The sequence below is a fragment of the Muscardinus avellanarius genome, assembly GCF_963383645.1.
Source record: "Muscardinus avellanarius genome assembly, chromosome: 19".
NCBI lineage: Eukaryota > Metazoa > Chordata > Mammalia > Rodentia > Gliridae > Muscardinus > Muscardinus avellanarius.
In genome coordinates, this window is record NC_137805.1 from 8,998,284 (window position 1) to 9,020,423 (window position 22,140).

Consider the following 22,140-nt stretch of genomic DNA (forward strand, 5'->3'; position numbering starts at 1 on the left):
CATAATATTTTACTGTGAAATATTACTTTCACAACTGCAACTGGGAAAAAATCAATTCATCCAAAACTTTCTACATGAAGAATCATCCCATTTTAAGTATAAAATTAGCAAATATGTGATACTATATACACTAATTTCCCTAAGGTAATAAATATTCACCATAACCCAGGCTCTAAGCACGCACTGCATCACCATATATAGCACACAAAAGGCCTCTAAAATGTATGTGCTGTGATTATTCCCATTTTTAGAAGAAGAATCTGAGAAGTTGGGGGAATATTCAAGAATCACACAGAGCTGGGCATGGTGGCTCACGCTCATAATCCCAGCATTTGGGAGGCTGAGACAGGAAAACCGTGGTTTGCAGAAAGCCTCAGCTACTTAGTGAGGCCCTTTGCAACTCAGTGAGACCCTGTTTCAAAATAAAGAATAAAAAATAGGGCTGGGGGTGTAGCTTGAAGTTAGAATGCCCCTGGGTTCCACCCTCATTCCTGCAAAAGAAAGAAAGAAAGAAAGAAAGAAAGAAAGAAAGAAAGAAAGAAAGAGAGAGAGAGAAAGAAAGAAAGAAAGAAAGAAAGAAAGAAAGAAGAAGAAAGAGAAAGAAAGAGAGAAAAAAAGAAAAGAATTACACAGAGCTAGCATTCAAACCCAAACACCCTGACCATGTTAGTTCCTGTGGTAGCATCCTCTACCCCTGTACAGCATTTTCTACATTAATTTATATTGGCTGTTATGTACAAATAGGACAGTAAACATCCCAAGGACAGGTATTATGTGTGTGCTAAAGTCCACCACGTGAATCCCAGCACCCAGCATCCATAGCCTGCAATCAGTGGATGCTCAGTAAACCCCTATGGAATGGATAATTGAACGGCTCACCTAGAGCTGAGAAGTGAAACTACATTGTTTTTTTTTAATGCATTTCAGGACTATGAAACTGGCTGAGTTCCAAAAAAGCTCACTGATTAATGACCCTGCCACATCTTGCTCCTCATTTTGAGAAACCTCTGACTGTCCAAGTCTTTTTGTAACCAAAGGCATAAAGACTGAACACATATTGTTCCTTCCTTTCTCTAATTCCACTGTGACCATCCAGCATAACATGTCATACTGCTATGTAAACCTTTCTAATCCGGTGCATACCTAGGACATTGCAGGATTTGAGAAAGCTGGTGGTGTGATGCCTTACAGAGAAGCAAAGCAACAGAAAGTCTGTCATGAACCATTGGGCTGCTGGCATATCATAGGCAAACTACTGTAACCAACGGTGTCACAATCATATGTGAATGAAGACGCCCATCTACCAAGTGTTTCACTCGGATATTATTATTCTGGGCGTCAAAGGGTTAAAGGGAGTCTGGTAATGGAGGACTATGTGCATGAGTGTATGTGGAGGCGTATGTCTGAGGGTATTTATGCATGTCTCTGTGCTTTATATTCAAAAGAAGATATTTTCCCATTAATACAGAAGGAACCCCTATAAAAATACCAAAATCACAATATTGTATTGATGCTAGTGAAGCAAAAGTTATTTTGTAATCAATAAAGGTACTGAGCCCTTTCAGTGGGGAGAGATGGTCTACTCAACAAATGGTGCTGGAAGAACTGGATAGCCAGAGGCAAACGAATGAAGGTAGACTCCTGTCTCACCCTATATACAAAAGTTAGCTCAAACTGGATCATATGAATGACTGGAGCAAATGAATGAAGGTAGACACCTATCTCACACTACATACAAAAGTTAGCTCAAACTGGATCATAGATATAAAACTATACTACTCAATCCTTGATTCAACCTTCAATGGTTTAAGTTACCCACAGAAAACAAGAAGGGTAAATTAAATACAATATTTTGATTGAGACAGAGATACTCATATAACTTTTATTACATAGTATATTGGTATGTTGTTCTATTTTTTTTTTTTTGTCAAGATGGTACTGGAGATTGAACCCAGCAGCATTTTACCTCTAAGCTACACCCCCAGCTCTATTTTTTTAACAGGGTGTTGCTAAGTTGCTGAGGGGCTCACTAAATTTCTGATTCTAGCTTTGAACCTGCAATCCTCTGGTCTCAACCTCCCAAGTACTGGGATCATAGGTATGTGCCATCGTGCCCAGCTTAATTATTCTATCGTAATGTTAGTTATTATTTAATCTCGTACTATGCCTAATTTATAAATTAAATTTTACTGCAGACATGCATATAAAATAAAAACACAGCATATGCAGGGTTTAGTATGATCCGCTAAATAGATCTGTGGCATCCACTGATTTTGTAATGAATTCCCCACTGGCAAGAGCAGACTACTGTATAAAACTCTTAAAAAGAAATATTACATTGAGGTAAGTCATTTTAACCATAGGTCAGGCAATGGATTCTTAGCCATAACTCACCAAGTATAAACAACAAAAGGAAAATAGATAAGTTAGATCTTTTTAAAGACTTTTGTGTGTCAAAGAATATGATAAGAAAAACGAAAAGACAATCCACAGAAGACAAGTTTTGTAAATTATTTATGTGATAAAGAAGACATTTTTAGCCAGAATCTAAAAATTCTTACAACACAACAACAAAAAGACAACTCAATTTAAAAATGGGCAAATGACCTGAATAGGCATTTCTCCAAAAAGAAAGTATATTTATATTCAAATACATTAAAAGATGCTCAACTATCAGGGCAGTGTAAATCAAAACCACAGATCAATAATACTCCATAACCAGCAGGAAAACTATGATCAAAAGATAATCACAAGCTTGATGGTAACTTAGAGAAACTGAAACCCTGATGCACTGCTGGTGGGACTGCAAAACAATACAACACTTAGGCAAACAGTCTCCAATGGTAGGTCCTCCAAGGGCTATACATTGAGTGGCCATCTGACCAACAATTCCACTTCTCCATAAACACCCAAGAGAATGAACCCATACAGAAAGCTGTATAAAATTTTTCCAAACAGCATTATAAGTAACAGGAAAAGTGAAGGCAATTCCAGAATCCATTATTCTATAAATGGACTAACAAAATGTTATAGCCACATCATGAAATATTATTCAGAAATTTAAAAATGCAATCCAATAGAGTGGAAGATGTGGATGACTTCAAGAAATATGCTAGGTGAAATAAGCCAATTACAAAGACTGCATGCACATATATGTGTATATATGTGTGTATATACATGCACATACATATACAAATACACATACATACATACATACATACATACATATACAAATACACATGTGTGTGTGTGTATGTGTGTTCTAAGGGATTGAACTCTGAACTCAGGAAGGTTCAGCTCCTTTCCTTCTATTTTATTTTTTATTTTGAAATAAATTCTCACTAAATTACCACCTCCTGGCCTCCAACCTTTAATCCTCATGTCTCAGCCTCTCTAATACTAGAATTATAGGTGTAGACCACTGTCCCTGGCTACAAAGACCATATATTGTATCATTCATGTATATGAAATGTCCAGGACAAGCAAATCCTAAGAGGTAGAAAGCAGGTCACAGCTCTCTGGGACCTAAGGGGCAGAAAAGACAGAGGGTGATAGCTAATGAGTGTGGGAATTCTTTTCTGGAGTGATGGAAATGTTCTAAGATTAGATTGTGGAGATGGTTGCAAAATGCCGTGAATATGCTAAAAAACCCACTGAATTGGACATTTTTAGAGGCTGAATTTTATATTGTGTAAATTATATTTCATTAAAGCAGTTATAAAACAAAGGTCATATCCCAAGGAGTCTGTTAGAAAGTATTAATTAGCTTTTTAAAAAATGGCAAAGCAATTCACATTCTTTAAGAAAACATGGTAAATGGTAAACATCTCCATGTTTAAAATCTTACTACTGTGATTCTCCAGAGGACTCCACATAATGGGAAATCTACAACTGCTTTGACCTTACCAAAGGGCACATGTATGAAATCAAGCACACCATGAGAAAACGCCAGCATCTTACTGCAAAGCACCGCTAGCAATGCCAGAATTTAAACACACAATTATTTTAAAGCAACAGGGAATCTTAGCCAATAGCAAAATATTTTGGTCAATGGAGGAAAGAAACCCTCCAAGTATTTGAGAGTGCAAGGAATCCAGACAACACAGAAGACATCGAGCCCTGCTCCGCTCTCATTCATAACTAATGACTTCCAAAGAAGCCCTCAAATGAAATTGGACCTACTTTGTCCCAGCGTCCCAGATAGCATATCTGCCCAATTTCCTATTTAAAGGATGGCTTATTTTGTGTGTGTGCGGGGGGTGGGGGAAGAAGGGTACTGGGGATTGAACCCAGAGGTATTCCAACTCTGAGCTACATCCCCAGCCCTATTTTTTTATTTTATTTTACAACAGGGTCTAAGTTTCAGAGGGTCTTACTAAGTTGCAGAGGCTGGCTGCAAACCTGCAATCCTCCGGTCTCTGACTCCCAAGTACTGGGTTTACAAGCATGCACCACCATGGCTGGCTTATAGGATGGCTTAAATATGTAAAGGATATCATCTTTCCCATGTCCCATTTATAGGAAAACCTAGTTTTGTTCTTAATGATAATAAAAATAAATGGGTATATAAGCTCTATATTATGATTTTCATCCTCTTTTAATGGTTGTCCACCAGTGTCGATTTCATGGAATATTTGCAGAATTGCAAAAGTGGAACCTAATACATTCAAAAAAGGAAATGGATGGGCCAAGAGGCCACCATGTTGGCCTAAACAGTACTGTGCACAACATCAAAACTAATCGAGTCTTAGAAACTAGTTTTACCAAGGCAATCACATTTGATATGTTCATATAAGGTGTTAATAGGTTTACAATCTCCTCAGATTCACTACACAAATATTTATTGAGCATCCTCTATGTGCCAGGCTCGGTCCTCTCAGCTTTGGGTAACAAAACAGACACAGCTCTGGTGAACTTACAAAGCTCACACCCTCCAGTTCTCTCTGTCCTTCCAACTGATCGCACATGCTCACTTGCAGGATGCCCTCCTGGGCACGCCTACCCAGAAACCCCTTCACTCCACCCCCTGCCAGAGGGAGTAATCCCTCCGGGAAAGTCCAACAGCAACCTTTGCTGCATGGAAGGGACTCCTCCTTCCCACTCTCCAGGTTTTCCTTTGCCATCATCATTGACTGGCCAGGAGAGGGCTATTGAGCCGTTCATGTGTCCCTCCCTGCGTCTAAAACCATTATAAATGGCACAGAAAAGTTACAGCTGCTGCATCTGTCACTTACAGTGGCTACATGTAAAAGTGGGAGCTCTTCATAGGAACTCATCATGCATACGAATTTGTTTTCTTGAAATAATAGCAATGGCTTTGCAATTACCGACCTACATTTTTTTTGCCAGATTTCCGTCGTGGGTTCATTTTCTATGGGTGCATAACAGTGTGCCACAAGCACAGTGCTTTAGAATAACAGGCATCTAAGAGCTCCTAATTCTGTAGGTCAGAAGGCCAGACACCGTCACTGGGTTCACTGTTCAGTTTTTACATGGCTGAAATCTGGGCGTGGGGTCAGCTTCACTTCTCTCTGAAGGTTCGGAGGAGTGATCCACTTCTGAGCTTAGGCAGGTTGTTGGGCAAATTCCCCTTTCTTGTGGTTATATAACTCAAGGTTTGTTTCCTTTCTGGCTGTCACCTGGCAGAGGCCACCCACATGCCTTGCAGGCAGCCTCCGCCATCTTCAAAGTAGTAGTGGAAAATCTACTTTGCAAGGACTCTCTTTCTCTCCCTATCTCTAGCTCTCTCCTCAGTCCCCCACGGTCTAGGAAGGACAAGATCTCCTTAAAGCCAAGTGTGCTCTGTAGATAAAGTCCTCACGGGAGTGAACAGTCAGTGCTCTGGACTGTTCGGGCTGTGTGAGGCAGGGCCAGACGCCTTGGAGACCACCTTAGGTTTCTGCCAGTGAACATTTAGCTGCTGGTATGCAATTTAGCTTCAGTGCTTCTCAAGCTGGAACCTGAGTTACATCACAAGGAAGCTAACTAAACTGCAGAGAGGTTATGTAAAAGTCAAAACCAGAAAAAAAAATATATATATATATAAAATTATAAATACACACACACACACACACACACACACACACACACACACATATATAAATTTTTTTGCAATACTGAGGATAGAACTCAAGGGCATTCCACCTCCAAGCTATGCCCCCAGGCATATTTTTTATTCTTATTTTAAAAGAGGTCTCAGTAAGTTGCAGAAGCCCTACTAAGTAACTGAGGCAGGCTGCGAACCTGTGATCCTCCTGTCTACGCTCCCTAAGTACCAGTACTAATTCTCCCTTTCATCTCTAGAGTAATATTCTTTTATCTACCTCTAATAACGCATGTACTCCACCAAATTCTAAGTCTTCCTGAGATGTTTCCTTTACCTTAAATTAAACTTCATGAAATTAGATATCTAGAAATTTGATATTAAAAAATCATATACAAGACTGCAAACACAAGAAAATTGTAAGTAATGTTAGCTTTGTTAAAACAGTAACCAAATAACTGATGGGCTGAACTTTTTTGAATTATATTTTTTAAATGGTCTTAACCAGTTCAGCTGCTTTTTCACTCAACTAAGTTATTTGGAATTTACCCAGAGTCAACAAATATATGGTCATTTAATATTTAAAAATAAAAAGGTAGCTGAACGTGGTGGTGCACACATGTAATCCCAGTACTTGGGAGACTGAGACAGGAGAATCTGGGTTTGAGGCCAGTCTCGGCTACTTAGTGAAGCCCTCGGCAGCTTAGTGAGACCCTGTTTCAAAATAAAGACTAAAAAATAGGGATGGGGATATAGCTCGGAGGCCCCTGGGTTCAATCCCCTGTAACCCAAAAATAAATAAATAAATATTAAAAAGGTAATACAATGTATGTCTAGTACATCTTCTAGCATATAGCATGAGTTTTGGGGGATTTTTTAAGAAAAAAAAAGAAATATTCAAGGAATCTCTCTTCTAACATGTATCATTTGGAAGCAGAACTGTTTGACAAGTTGAGAAGACATAAAATAAGTGAGCACAGTAACTACCCACTGGCAAGAAATTACTAAGTCCAAGTTCTTTTTAATTTTAATTTTTTTTTATTTTTGTGGTACTGGGGATAGAACCCGTGGGGCATTCTACCTCTGAGCTACACCCCCAGCCCTACTTTTTAGTCTTTATTTGAAAACAGGGTCTCACTGATTTGCAAAGGGCCTCACTAAGTAGCTGAGGCTGTCGTCAATGTTTGCATATGTGAACTCTGTATAGCTCAGCAAACCTTTTACATGTGAGGAGACTGGGCCAGAGTGGCTTCCTCATGTGTCCAGAATCATGTTCCAGTTCAGCCAAAGAGAATGGATCTGAACCCTAACAAACTGGCTGCAGAGGCCTTTCTCTGTGGAACTAACTGTACCTGGCTCTGCACCCACTTATGCTCCACACCATGAAACAGGGACTACTTCTCTGTGTGTGTGTGTGTGTGTGTGTGTGTGTGTGTGTGTGTGTGCATACACACATGTGGTAGGGATGTACTAGTGCCTGAACCTTGGGCATTCTACTCCACCCCAATTTTTTTTAAATTTTCAAACAGATTCTTACTAGCTTGCTGGGGGCCTCACTGAGTTGCTGAGGCTGGCCTTAAGCCCGTGATCCTCCTGTCTCAACCTGCCAAGTACTAGAAATATAGGCGTGGCCATCATGCCCAGCTACTATCCACCTATTAGATGGCACAAAGTGGTGGCCAAACACCTACGCACTGCATTCAAACAGATTCAGCACATGTCTCCGGCCAAGGGGAGACTGGGACCTGTACCCTATAGCCCTAGTTGTGTAATTTACAGACATATATAGGTAACCAGCAACCGTCTTGTTCAAGCATGCTTACAGTCTTCAAAATAAATGCCGGCATTCCTCTATTCCCTGTATCTTTTTTTTTTAAGGGAAAAGAATAAATGTAATTGATTTCTTCTTTCTCGTTCTTTTTTCTTATGTGTTACTGGAGATTATCTCAGGGGCACTCTACATCCAAGCTACAAATTCCAGACCTTTTTATTTTTTCATTTTGAAACAGAATCTTGTTAAGTTGCTAAGCGCCTTCCTATGTTGCTAAGACAGGCTTTGAACCTGTGATCTTCCTGACTCAGCCTCCAAAGTACTGGGATTACAGGCAAGCGCCACCGCACCCAGCTCTTCTGTCTCATTTGTGCTTCATATAAATACTCTTGCAATATGCCTGCTTTCTCTCTCTCTCTCTTTCTTTTCTTTTTTTCCTTTCTTTCTTTCTTTCTTTCTTTCTTTCTTTCTTTCTTCCTTTTTTCCTTTTCTTTTTTTTTTTTTTTTTTTTTTTACGGTACTGGGAATGAAACCCAGGGGCATTCTACCTCTAAGCTATACCCCCAGCCCTATTTTCTATTCTTTATTTTTGAAACAGAGTCTCACTAAGTTGTAGGGGGCCTCACTAAGTAGCTGAGGCTGGCGGTGAACACATGATTCTCTTGTCTCAGACTTCCAAGTATTGGGATTAGAAGTGTGCATACCACACCTGGCTTTCTTTCTTTCTTTCTTTCTTTCTTCTTTCCTTCTTTCCTTCCATACTGGAGACTGAACCTAGGGACACTCTACTGCTAAACTATAAACACAGTTATAATATATATATTTATATATATATTTGTGGTACTGGGGATAGAATCCAGGGGCATTCTACCTCTGAGCTGCACCCCTAAACCTACTTTTTTATTCTTTATTTTGAAACAGGGTCTCACTTAGTTGCAAAAGGCCTCACTAAGTAGTAGCTGAGGCTGTCTTTGAACCACGATCCTCCTGTCTCAGCCTCCCAAATGCTGAGATTACAATCGTGTGCCACCATGCCCGGCCAGTTTTATTTATTTATTTATTTATCTATTTATTTATATATTATTGTTTTGGTGGTACTGGGGTTCCTGTAAATCCTTATCTGGGCTACACTCCCAGACCTATTTTATATTTTTATTGGGAAACAGGGTCTCTTAGGCCAGCATGGCTGGCTTCAAACCTGCGCGATCCTCCTGTCTCCGCCTCCCAAGCACGGGGATTGCAACTGTGTGCCACCACTCCAGACCAGTTTTATATTTTGACACGGCGCCTGGCTAAATTACCCAGGGCAGCCTCAAACTGGCAATCCTCCTGCCTCAGCCTCCTAAGCAGCTGATATCATAGACTTTTGCCACTGCCACTGTGCCCGGCTTTCATGTTCCATTTTGAAATTTTCACAATATAAAAAAAAATTTAAAATGGAATATAGCAAAATCTAACACTAAAAGCAGAGGAGAAAAGCTGTGGAGAAGAAATCGGGCCTCCTCTAGAGAATAAGAAAGGAAAGGTCTATAGTTCGGTAACCCCAAATGTTTCCTATCACGTGTAGCCAGCCGCAGCAGGGGCAGCATGACTCTGGGTACCACCACCAGGCAGCACACACCCTAGGAAGCCCCGCTTAGCTGCCCTGGTAATGAGTCCTGCAGGTGGAGTCAGTGTAGGGAATACAATATTAAATCGTGACATTTGCATTCAACACAGAATTGTTTTCAGTGACTCATTTCCACAACTTGCTGGACAAGGTCCACGTGTCAGCTGACATTTACTCAGTGGTCTTTCTGGGTACTGGCAAACCATGGACTCCCGGTGTGCCAGGCCCTCCACAGAGGAGGTGAGCAACTAAAATTGTTGGTTTTTCCTCTAATCAATCCCAGCTCCAGCATCCTGTTGGTCACAAATCCAGATCACAAGAATCTGGTCCAAGAAATCTCTTTAATTTGAGGCTTTGTTGTATCGTTTGTTTGGAATCTTGTTTTTTTATGGAGATGCATTTGTTAGAACATCTCATGCTACACAGTTTGACTTAAAACAGGCATATGCCACAACCAGAACATTCAAGTATATCTGAGATCACAAAAACCCTCCAAGCCCTTGGCTGCTGTGGTCGCCAGAAAACCCTCAGCACCTGGGAACAGAAGCCTGGGTGTCTGCCAAGCCAGGTAATTATTCTCTGCCTACCTCATTTCCCCAGGCAATTTTAATTGAAAATGGCATCAGCCTTTATCTTAGTTCTATTCTGCTCTGAAGTGCCCCGTGTCCTGCTTCTTGCCTCTACCATAAGCTAACTGAGCTGATTTCTTTGTGAAGCTTAAGTTGGAAAAAAAATGTTTCTAGAGCCCAAAGGAATAAAATATCAGATAAATATGAGCCATTTAATTAGTCTCAAGCCAGTGTGCTAAATACCATGGGCAGTGGTGGCAAGATATCCCTTCTTGCTGTCTAACCTTATGAAAAGTTTCTTTTTGGGCAGAAACACATAGGTTTCAAAGACACACACACACACACACACACACACACACACACACACACACATCAGGAGGAAGGAGTGGGAGGGACACAGATGATCCCACTCTCCCAAAATGATTTTTTTTTTTAAAGGCACAATTCCCTTATTCTTTTCCAAGCAGCCTGGTTTAGAGTTAGCAAAATAAAACAGATAATTCAACAGAGGAATATCTGGAGTGCACAGAAAATGTAACAGAAATATGCTTTTTGATTACTTCCAACAAGCATGTCTTTAACTACAGATTCCCAAACTTATTTGCCTCACTGGCTTTTTTTTTTTGAGGGAAAAAAAGAAAAAATCGTTTATCAGCTTTCTGGAAACCTACCTTCTTTAAGTGAATTAACAGGAAAGTACAAATCTGTATTATTTTATATATCTATATGTCTTTCCAGATACCCCCCGGGGAGAGACCATTTGTAGAACCTGTGTCTCAGTCCTATGGTGCCAAGAGACGCACAACAAAAGTCACAAACACAAGATACTTAGGTCAGGTCGGACTTTCTCGTAGCACCATTAAAAAAGTAAAAAGAAACATGAAGCCAGAATCCTCCTGCGTCTTATTTTTGGTGAGGCCATACACATCTGCACAGATGGCTAAGTTGCCTAGAACATAAGACATAAGCGAGTGCAGGTAAAACTGCAAAATCAGACCGATATCAGTAAATCATACCAACGTCAATTTCATGGTGTGCCACTGTACTGCAATACTGTAAGACAGCAACAGTTTGGGAAAATCATATAGGATAGATTATAATTATAATTATAATCCGAATGTGCATCTATAAGAACCTCAAAAACACAAGTTTCAAAAGGCAAAAAAGGTAGGGGCTAGGAAGGAGCTCAGTAATATAGAGTACTTGCACAGCTCATTCAAAGACCTGGGTTTGAATCCCCAGACTGAAAATAAGAGTTTAAAAAGGTGATTTTAAAGAATATGCTGTATTTAACCTGGTATCTATAAAATGTTTTCATATAATCAGTGTACATGTAATTGATATAAAAATTGAGATAGTCAACTTTTTCCTAAGTTTTTAAAATCCACTTTGTAGTTTTATACCACACAACATTTTTCAGATTGGTCACTTTTCAAATGTTCGATGGTCATATGTAATTTGACTACCAGTACTGAGCAGTGAAAATGATTTAAACTAACTATACTATCCACTCTTCAAGCTCCGATGGTAGCACATTACCTCTAACATGACACATCTTTACTTTTAGAAGATTCATAATGAACTGGAGAGTCACTTCAAGTCCAATGTAGGTTGAAGAATTTCACCAGCAGGACACCTTAAACTTGCTCTAGATTGTAATTTCCAGAATTAAAAAAAATAAGTACCTAATTTTGGTTAAAGAGTCTTCTAGTATCTTTGAAGGAATAGCACCTAAGTGTTGGGAATTATCTGCTACATAAACTGGGCTTGAGGACTAAGGCTTTAACTATTTTTGAAATTTTGCAATTTTTGTTCTCTTTGGCTTTTCTCTGTGGTGATTAGAAGGAAGATTTTTAAAATATGAGAGCCTTGTGGGTCTGCTGCTCAGAGCCATGGACCTGTGAAACGCCATCTTCCTCCAAAGGTTGTCATAAGAGAAAAAGAAACAAATGATGATTGAGTATTTGATGACAGTTTTGAAACATTTGCAGAATTAGGCCAAATCTCCCTGGACTCTGAGAAATAAAACGGGACAAACAGGTCCAAGGAGAAGCTCCAGGGCTCAAAAGACCTGTGGAATCCACCCCCTCTTGCAAGTGAGAGCAAGACGAGAACCAGTATTCCAACATAGAGCCTAGAAGAGTCTAGAGAGAGTGTGATTAGGAGCAAGAGAGACCGATCTTTGAGAATACAAGTCAATTAACCTCTCCTGGACCTAGCTTCCTTGTTTGCAAAGCAGCAAAATTATCCACCTTGCCCGCTTTTGTGAAGTTAAATGGAATAATACACAAGAAGTGCCTATCACATTCCTGCAACCCAGAGCGGGTGTTCAATTACAGTCTTCTCCCACTCCTTTACTCCTGCACTCAAATTACTATGTATAGAGAGAAAATGATCTGTGCAAATTCAAGTAAGAATAGCATCATGGGAAACTCAAGAGCTATTGCTCTAACAGAATGCCAGAGAGAAAACCATTTCATTTTAATGTTCTGATTCACTTCTCAGCTGCAGGTAGAAAGTCTGTCTCATGATCAATCTAGGTCTAAAGCACTCTTAAAACAGGTGCAAAAAAGTATCCCAGTGAACATTGAAGGATGTAAAATAGTCTAGAAAAATAGAAATTGGGCTGGTTTCTCTGGAGAATCATGATCTCAAGAACATTTATATATTTACATTCTTTACAAACAGAATGTATTTTTCAGCCTTCAAGGAGAATAAAAAATGAGTATGGTATAGCTTAAAGAACCTCTCCAAAGCCTAAGGTTTTCTCATTATGAGTTAAGTTTGGACTGGTATTTGTATTTGTCAGACTTTTATTTTGTTTTGTTTTGTTTTGTTTTGCCACAGACAACTGGTCAACCATCTGTTCCATTAGACCAGAAGCTGGTTCATGGAAGTCCAATACTGGGGTACAGTGATAGCTTGATTTTTATCGATGAAACTGAACTCTGCAAACTTTAAAGCCCAGAACATAGCCACTAATGCCAGAGACTCCTGAGACAGGTACCATATTAAAAGGTACTGTCCCAAATACATAGCCAGGAGTGATTTGTATGGACAACATTGTGCTCTGATTGTGTTTCCTTATCACTTATCTTTAGTTTTAGGTAGGAACTTAGGCAGCCAATTTGTCTATGATTCAAACCTACGAGACACTCCCAGTCTTTGTAAGCCTTGCTACCATGGAGTTAGGCTAGTCAGCTGGAAAGGTGACCCTGAAATATAAAGGGGACTCTGGGAAGATGGGGAAGGAGTTCTGTCATTGATCGCCATGCAGGAGCATCAAAGTTCAAGTAACCACCGCAGAAAGATAAAGTCACTGCAGGAAAGCAGAGCCACTAAAGTCAAATGAAATGGAGACATGAGACTGGGATGTGCTTACCCACCTAGGGCATTCAGTTCTTATCAAAGCCTAGGTTCATAAGCACAACTGGTTTCAATGATCAAGAGAATTAATTCTCTATCTTTAAGAGATTTTTTACAAATATTATAAAAGTAATTTTAATAATATAAGTAAAAAATTTTATTTCTTTATACAACTGAAAAGAAGGCCTGAATCCAAAGTTTTAACTTTAATAATACCAAATAGCACAGGGTATAGAGTATTATACAAATGTATATCTTTAAGAGTTTTAATTCACATGTATTAAAATTCACTCTTTCTGGTATCATTTCTGTGAGTTTTGACAAATGCATACAGTACTCTAACCACCCACCAAGACAGAAAACAATTACTGTCCCCAAACTTCCTTTATCCATCCAAAATTGCACAACTACTAGACTGTTTTATATTCCTATGCTGCTCTTTTTTTCATGAAATAAGGAATATAGCCTTTCTTGTCTAACTCTGGCTTCTTTCTCTTAGCATACTACAATTTTCTGTACAAAGTAGTATTTCATTGTATGGATTAAAATCGTTTTCTCATTTCCTGGTTGAAAGATATCTGAACTGTTTCCACTTCCTGGTGGTTATAAAAAGAACTGCTATAAATATTGAGGCATAGATTTTGAGTTAAGCATTAAGTTTCTAGTTCATTTAAGTAAATACCTAAAAGCAACACTTCTGATTTATATGTAAGTTTATGTGGAGCACAGTAAGAAAAACCAAACTTTGCATTTTGCATTCCCACCAGCAGTCCCAGAATCTCAGTTGCTGTGCATACTTAGTCTCCTGATACTGTTTGCTTTTTCCTTCTCTTTTCTTATTTTAGTCTTAGTAATAAATATGTGATACCTCATAATGAATTACAAATCTGAGACCTATTGAATTTCAAAGTACTCTGTATTTCTACCTTTCAACTAGAAATATATAATTTTCTCTCTTTTGGAGATAAGGCAACAAACACAGGCAGTTAAGTAAATCCACAGTTATTCAATACAAGATATCAGGTTCTAGAAGATATATTCCTTCTACAAATTTCAATGTATATAAAAAGTGCCTGTATGTAGTAATGATTATGAATCAGTAACAAGAATGATGAATTTCTATTTAATACTATGAAATGACTTGAACACCTTATAGCGTATATTAGTTTAAAATAATCACTGATAATTGAAGCATGGATACATAGTTATGCACACACTACACATAAAGGTACACTCTACAATAAAAGAGAGTTTGTCAAGCATATTTATAGCTTAAATTTTATCATAGAAGAATGATTGTCTAGTATTTCATGAAACTGAGACCTGAAACTGTACTGGCCACATTATATTTACATAGATTACTGATATTATTGCAATTAGCTGCTACTAGGGAGATTTCCAGTTCTCAATAATTAATTCTTTTGGGTTATTTTTTGTATTTCGAGAACATCAAATATACAGTTTAAAATTTTTACCATGTCTGATTTCTTACCATCTTTGTTGTAACATCTACTTGTTTTCTGATGCTGAGGATCATTTTATGCATTTCTTATCTAGTCCCATAGATAGAACAGGAAATTAAATATTTTTCCATAAAAAATGGTGATTTCACTCACCCAACAAATATTTATTACATTTCTATCAAATTAGGTAGAGGGATAGTGGGTACCATTTTTGATAGGGCCTCAAAAAGGATGTCACTAATGAATTGGAATTATGAACACCTAAGAAACATGAGAGAGTACATCTTATGAAAATCCAGAGGAAGAAGATTCCAGAAAGAGAAATCAGCGGGTGCAAAGGCCCTGTGGGGAATGTGTGTTTTGTAAGACTGAAGAGACCAACATGTCTGGGACATAGCAGAGTAAGCAAGGAGGAAACTAGCAGGGGATGCAATCAGAAGGGTAGGGAAGCCGGATCCTGCAGGCAGGCATTGATGCTTTTGACTTCAAGATAAATAGGAAACAATTTGAACATTTCCATCAGTACGGTTGCACAATGTGACCTAAGTTTTAAAGGAATACTTTTGTCGGCTGTCTGGAAATTGGCTGCAGCATGCCAAGAACAAGGCAGAGAAACCAATTGACAGGCTACTACAAGAGTCCACATGAGTGAAGTTAGAGGCTTAGTTGACGCAGGTCACAGTTCACTTTGTGAAAAGCTGTAGGATGCCGTTTACATCTTGAACACAGGGACAATGGGTTTGGCTCATGAACTGCGTTCGGAGTATAAGGCAAAGAAATTACTTCATAGTTGAAAATTAGCATCAAAAAGGTTAAAGAAGTAACAGTCACTTGGTCTGAAAAAACAATGAACAGTTTGTTTTAACAAGGATCTTTTAAGAAGCTGAGACACAAGGACTATATTGAATACTGGGCATTCAATCTTCAAGAGTCAAGATTGAAGATAGGAGACAGACTGCCTGCTGCTATCACCAAGGGAGAGATATTGAGAATTCGGAATAAAGATCGAAATCAGAGCCTCATTCTCTCTCTTCTGCCCTTAATGACTTTTATGTAATATGTTCCCTATCAGCTGTTGTAGGCTGAGTTTGACAGAAATCATCCAGATGGATGGATTAACAGCAAATAAACAGCCTGATTGAAATGTAAATAAATGAAGATGAATGCATTGAAGAACCTGAACCACCCCCAGAAAGATAGGACTCAAAATGAGTGAATTATAATTTCAAAAGTTCCATGTACTATCAATTGTGTGAAGTAATAAAAATCTGGAAGACCTGGAGTTTGAAATATGAATCACAGTTCCTTTTTTCAGAAAACGAAGGATGTTGTAAGAACAAACCCATCTGTTTGAAGATAACCTGATGTTTTAAGCAACAAATAATAGTGTGTTTTTTTTTTAAGAAGTCAGAATAATTTTGAAGGACTGGAGAGTATGAGATAGTAAGTAGCACTGGATCATTTCTCTTCTAGATTTTTTTGACCCCAGACTTTAGATTCCAAAGCTGAAGAAAATGGTCTATGCTCTGCTAACGTGGTTCTCAGGACTCTGTCAGAGATACAGACATTGATAAAGCCCATTTCAAACCAAGAACTTAACATACTGTCCTTTATAAATATCCTCAAAGTTACCTTCCACGGCATTCCTGTGCCTTCAGTGATTAAATAAGTGCTCCTTGAATGAATGAATGAATGAATGAATGAATGAAATTGTCCATTATTGTTGGAATGGGCTAGAGCGGGAAGGCAAACATACTGCCATTGTATATCCTTCTTTCCCCAAAGCAGGCTCGATGTACTTCCCTATAATTCTAGGAGCTTGTCAAGGTGACTTAATGCTATAATCCTAAAACCTACAACACTAAAACAAATAAAGAAAAGAAACTATTCTGGAATTTCTCAAGAAATTTAGAGAACTTCAACATAAAACATTTTTGTTAACAGAGTCCCACTGATATAGTATCTCCCTTCTACACACACACACACACACACACACACACACACACACACACTATGCTAGGGTATAGTCCAACCATACTTAAGTACCTTTGAAATCCTAAAGCTCAGCTCACCCATAAAGTCATAGATGACCCTCTCAAGAGGATTCACCAAAGTTTGCATGAGGCTCAAAATAGTCCTCCACTATATTCCTAGATGGTCTTTAAAAAATTAATAAAATGTTAAATCAAAATTTAGGAACATACTGATTTGCTGGTGGAAGTGATCATAGCCCATTATTCAATTTCAATTTATCGACAGGCTGGCCTCTCTTCCTCATGATTAGAGTGCATTGTTAATCATTCTCATTTCTAGAACTGGGATAATGTAAAGACAAATGACTGACCCAAAATATCCCATTAATATGACTACTCAGCCACATCGCTGTGTTCATTCCAAGTTGAAAACCATAACTCTATTTAATAGCAGGCCCTCCATTTACTTGCATCTCACAAGTGATCATTCAGATGCCCAGAGCAGCTGGCTAAGTCATCTTGACCTTATTTAATTTACCATTCTCCGTTCACATTAGTTCTGCTGCAGAAATAGGACGGCTGGTCCTTTTCAATAACTCCCTAACAACTCAGAATAAAAAAAAAAAAAAAAAACATGTTTATTCTGTTGATCCCCTATATTCTACAAAGGAAGAGGACCAACAATTGCAATACCATTTCACTTTTCATTTTTACAGCAAGATAAATGTTGACCAAAGGTGCACCTCATAATTCTTCTTTTGTTTCATGTTCTTTTATTGTGTATGAAAGAAAGAAATGTGTTGTAAAGGGGGACACCCCTTAGATACCCCTTAGATAAAACACTGTGTTTTACATAATAGTCAGCAGGTGTGACTTAGAACAAAGTTGACAGAAAGCTGAGTATAAAATAATGTGAAAACTTTATCTTAACTATGACTCTGAGACTAGACCTGAACAAACCTAAAGTGTTTGCCTTGGGGAATTCAGTTAACTTGCAGCAGGATCCTTCTCTGAGAAAAGACAACAGATCTCAGATAAGGAAGCTCCCCAAGCCAGTATGAGGTTTTATATTATTTCAGCTTGATCACAAGGAGTTTGATTATTCCAATTTCTTCAGAAGTTTCTTATGTGGTTTCCATGTGGTCTAGACCACTGTTGTCCAATAGAAATAATCCACTGTGTATTTTACACACCAGGACAGAACTCAGACTGGCCACAGGCTGTGTGCCAAATAGCCACATGTAGCAAATGACTCCAGTACTACACAGCACAAATCCTATTACAAGTCCCGCAGAGAGTCTGCCATTGATTAACGGGTACTCAATCAACCGTGGATGGCAACAGTAAATTATGTTAAGAGGTGACTGGATAGACTGGGGATGTACACCTGCAATCCCAGTTCTGGGGAGGATGAAAAAAGGAGGATTGCAGGTCATGGCCAGCCTCAGCACCTTAGCAAGGCCCTCGGCAACTTAGTGAAACCCCGTTTCAAATTAACAAAATGAAATGGGGTTGGAAGTGCAGTGGAGAGGTAGAATCCCCCAGGTTCAAGCCCCAGCACCGCGCATGTGCACACACCCATGATTGGAGGGCTGTGGGTGAGGCTCAGTATCAGTCAATCGCCTAGTACTGCTCAGGCCCTGGATATGATCCCCAGCACCAAAAAAAACCAGAAACAAAAACACCAAACAACAACAAAATCCACACAATCAAGGTGAATGAAACAAGAAACTGGAGAGAATCTGTAAGTTCCTACAATTACCAAAACTTATCTGTCTTCTGATTTTTAGCACTATAGATGTATTACTTATCACCTCAATGTACCAAGAGCTCTGTAAATAAATTATTATTTTGTCACATTTGTGGAATATATTAATTTGCCAGTCTTCTTACTACTTGAGCATTTTGTTCTAACATCTTGCATCCCATACAAGTCCAATGCTCTGTTGCTGTACCCCACTAATGAGATTGAAGTTTAAATTCAATTCAGAGTTCTAGAACTCTGAAATCTAATCATCTTGAAATCTAATCACGAACTGTATTTCAAAATACCTTTCTAAAATAATGTATCCAATTACTAGAACCTACGTACTAAATATTCTATTAGGCACTTCATGGACATCATACCCAACCCACCTAAAGTAGGCATTACTACCCTCATTACATTGAACCAAAATGGTGTTAAAAGAGGTCATTTAGTCTGCTCAAGGTCGCAGAAGCGATTCTGGCTGGCCCTCATGACTTTCACTACTCTTCCTTGCCTTGCCTGAATACAAAAGCAATGTCCTTTTTATCCTAAACTGCCAGTCCAAATGCCAACATCTTTGCTAGGATAATTCTCAACACCAATTCCTACTTTATTCCTCTGGGAACAGAAACCAGCAAGAAAGCAGCAACCATCTGTTACTACTGTGCTTACAAGGAACCAGAGGAAAAACTTTTCTCCATCCAAAGTCCATGATAAAGAATTTCAACTTAGTACCACCCACATTATACAATCCTCCCACCCAGGTGTCATTAACATAGCCAACAGCCATTTTAATTGCAAATCAGAGGTCACCTCTGATAATACTGGCCCTCCTATTCCATTCACTAGGCACTCTGGTCCCCAAAGTCATTACTGCAAACTTGTTTCAATTGCTTTCTGACTCTGCCTCCACACAGATTTCTCTGTAGGGACCTCTGCTATGCCAGGCTTTCGTTCCCCTCATACAGTCTGTTGCTAAGGAGAAGAGAGCTGTGCCTGCCTCTGTAATTACAACCTGGACTTCTTCCATAATCTCTACCAATCCCTTCCTGAACATCAAGAGTCCCTTACTGCTTAAACTAGACCTCGGCTTTTAGCATCACTTATTATGTCTCAGATGCAACCTTCTGAAGTCATGAACTATGACCCCTACTAGGACAGGAAATTCAATTGTTCAGGAGCCTCAAAGCTTTGAGAAAACCCTTCCTGAATAACTGTGAGTCTAGGTAGAGAAGCAGCAGTTTCACTGGCTGCATACCAGACCAGTTATTCCGAGAACTTCTCCCTTCCTTATAATTCTTCATCTGAATCTGAGAAGATAACCTCCCAGTGCCACATGAAAATGATTATCTGCATCAGAAGTTTCAGGCTAAACTTTATCTACAAAATCTCTTTTCTTCAAAAGGAGGCAATATCTTTCAAAATAGTTTTGTACCTGCAGTCAAGCCAGATGGATCCTGAAGTAAAATATCCGAGATTGCATTAGGGTTCTCCAGAGAAACAGAACCAATAGATGTATATAAGAAATGATTTATTATGAGAATTGAATCACCCAGTTATAGAGGCCAAGAAGCCCCATAATTTGCTAAGTGCGAGCTGGAAAACCAGGAAATTTGATGATGTGATTTCATCTGAGTCACAGGCCTACGAAACAGGGACAAGAGTGGTATAATCTCAGTCTGAATCAGAAAGCACAAGACAAAAGAACACCGAAGTCAAAAGGCAGGAGAAGACAGATGTCCTAGCTCAAGCAGAGAGAGAATTCCATGTGTCCTCCACCTTATATTCTTTTCAGGTCCTCAAAGGACTGTGAATGCTGTTCACCTCAACTGGTGAGGACAGTGCAGGTAGGACTCAGCCTACCAATTCAACATGAATTAATTTCAGAAACATCCTGGCAGATGTACCCAGAAATCATGTTTATCATCAATCGGGGCACCCTTTAGCCCAGTCACATTGATGCATAAAATTAAACATCTCAGAAACCTCGTTCCTCAAAATTATCCGTGGGCCAGAAAGAAGCATGGATATCATCTGAATTTTGGTAGATGAAAAATTGGAGTTTAATGTGATCTCCAGGGGATTTATATCCACATCAACAGGTAATGAGCCCCAAATGGAGGACACAGATGAAAAGAATCTGATGGATGATTTTGTAAATAATCAGGCGGTGGATGCAAAATATAAATTTTCTTTGAACTCCTGCTATACTAGGAATTGTCGGACTTTATTTTTAAGACTATTTTTCTAGGCTTAAGTTGAACCAAAAGAGTTTCCAGAGAAAGACTTGTTCTCTAAATGTGATCCTAGAATTCTGCCATCTCTTCACTAAGAAAAGTACAAGTTCATGCTTCATGAGCACATTGCTTGTAGCCCAGGGAGAGATGCTATATACCGAAAGACTCTGCATATAGCACAAAGACCATGCACGAGATAACCATCCTGTGAGTGAGCTAACAAGCCAAATATCTCCTCATAATTAATAAGTCGTATGCGTTTTCCTTTTATGATCACTGCAAATTCCATTAGAATGACTTATGAGTTCTATTAAATAACTACATCAATTTGAAGTCAGGAAATGAGAAAACAAGGTGATTTCTAAGCTTCCTGAAATTATATTTTATAGTAAAAGTATAGGTAAAATTTCCCAAATTTACTCCTCAGCAGTTTTTTTGCTAGAAAATATATTTTTAAAACATAAATATTTTAATAGCACTACCTATACAACGATTTTAAAAAGCAAGTCATTTTGCAGACAGTTTAAAATAAAGAATACTTTTTTATCTTGATGTTCTGACAAATAAATGAGAATCATATTTTTTTTCTAATGTGAAATTTATGTTACTTCACAATCCTATTCAAGTTATTTATTTTCTTAGTTGTTTAAGAATATGAAGATATACCGAATTAAAAATGAACATAACACCGGGCGTGGTGGCACACGCTTGTAATCCCCGTGCTTGGGAGGCAGAGACAGGAGGATCACACAGGTTCGAAGCCAGCCACGCTGGCTTAAGAGACCCTGTTTCCAAATAAAATATAAAATAGGTCTTGGAGTGTAGCCTGGAGGTACAATGCCCCTGGGTTCCATCCCCAGTACCACACACACACACACACACACACAAAAAAAAAAAAAAAAAAAAAAAAAAAAAAAAAAAAAACAGTGAACATAGATAAAACACCTAATAGAGGGCTGGGGATGTAGCTCAGTGGTAGAGTACTTGTCTAGCATTCACAGAGCCCTAGGTTCAACCCTCAGGTTCAACAAAAATAATAAATAAATAAATGCATAATAAAGTTTCCAATTTAAAAAAAAGTGGCCATGCTTTAGAACACATTTTCCTCACTTTAAATTTGATAATGGTTTTTCTTTTATGAACTTTAATGCTTTGATTATTAAAGTTCTATGACTGGGAAAACCACGAATATATATGAAAAGATGTCACAGTATTCAAAAAGGGATTCAAGAACATAAGCAACCAAATGATCAAACACCAAAGGTCAGAGTATATCTCCATCTTTTGCCTATTATGTGTTCTATAGGAGTTTAAGAATTTTTCTTTAATACTGGGAATTGAAGCTGTGGTATTATTCACACT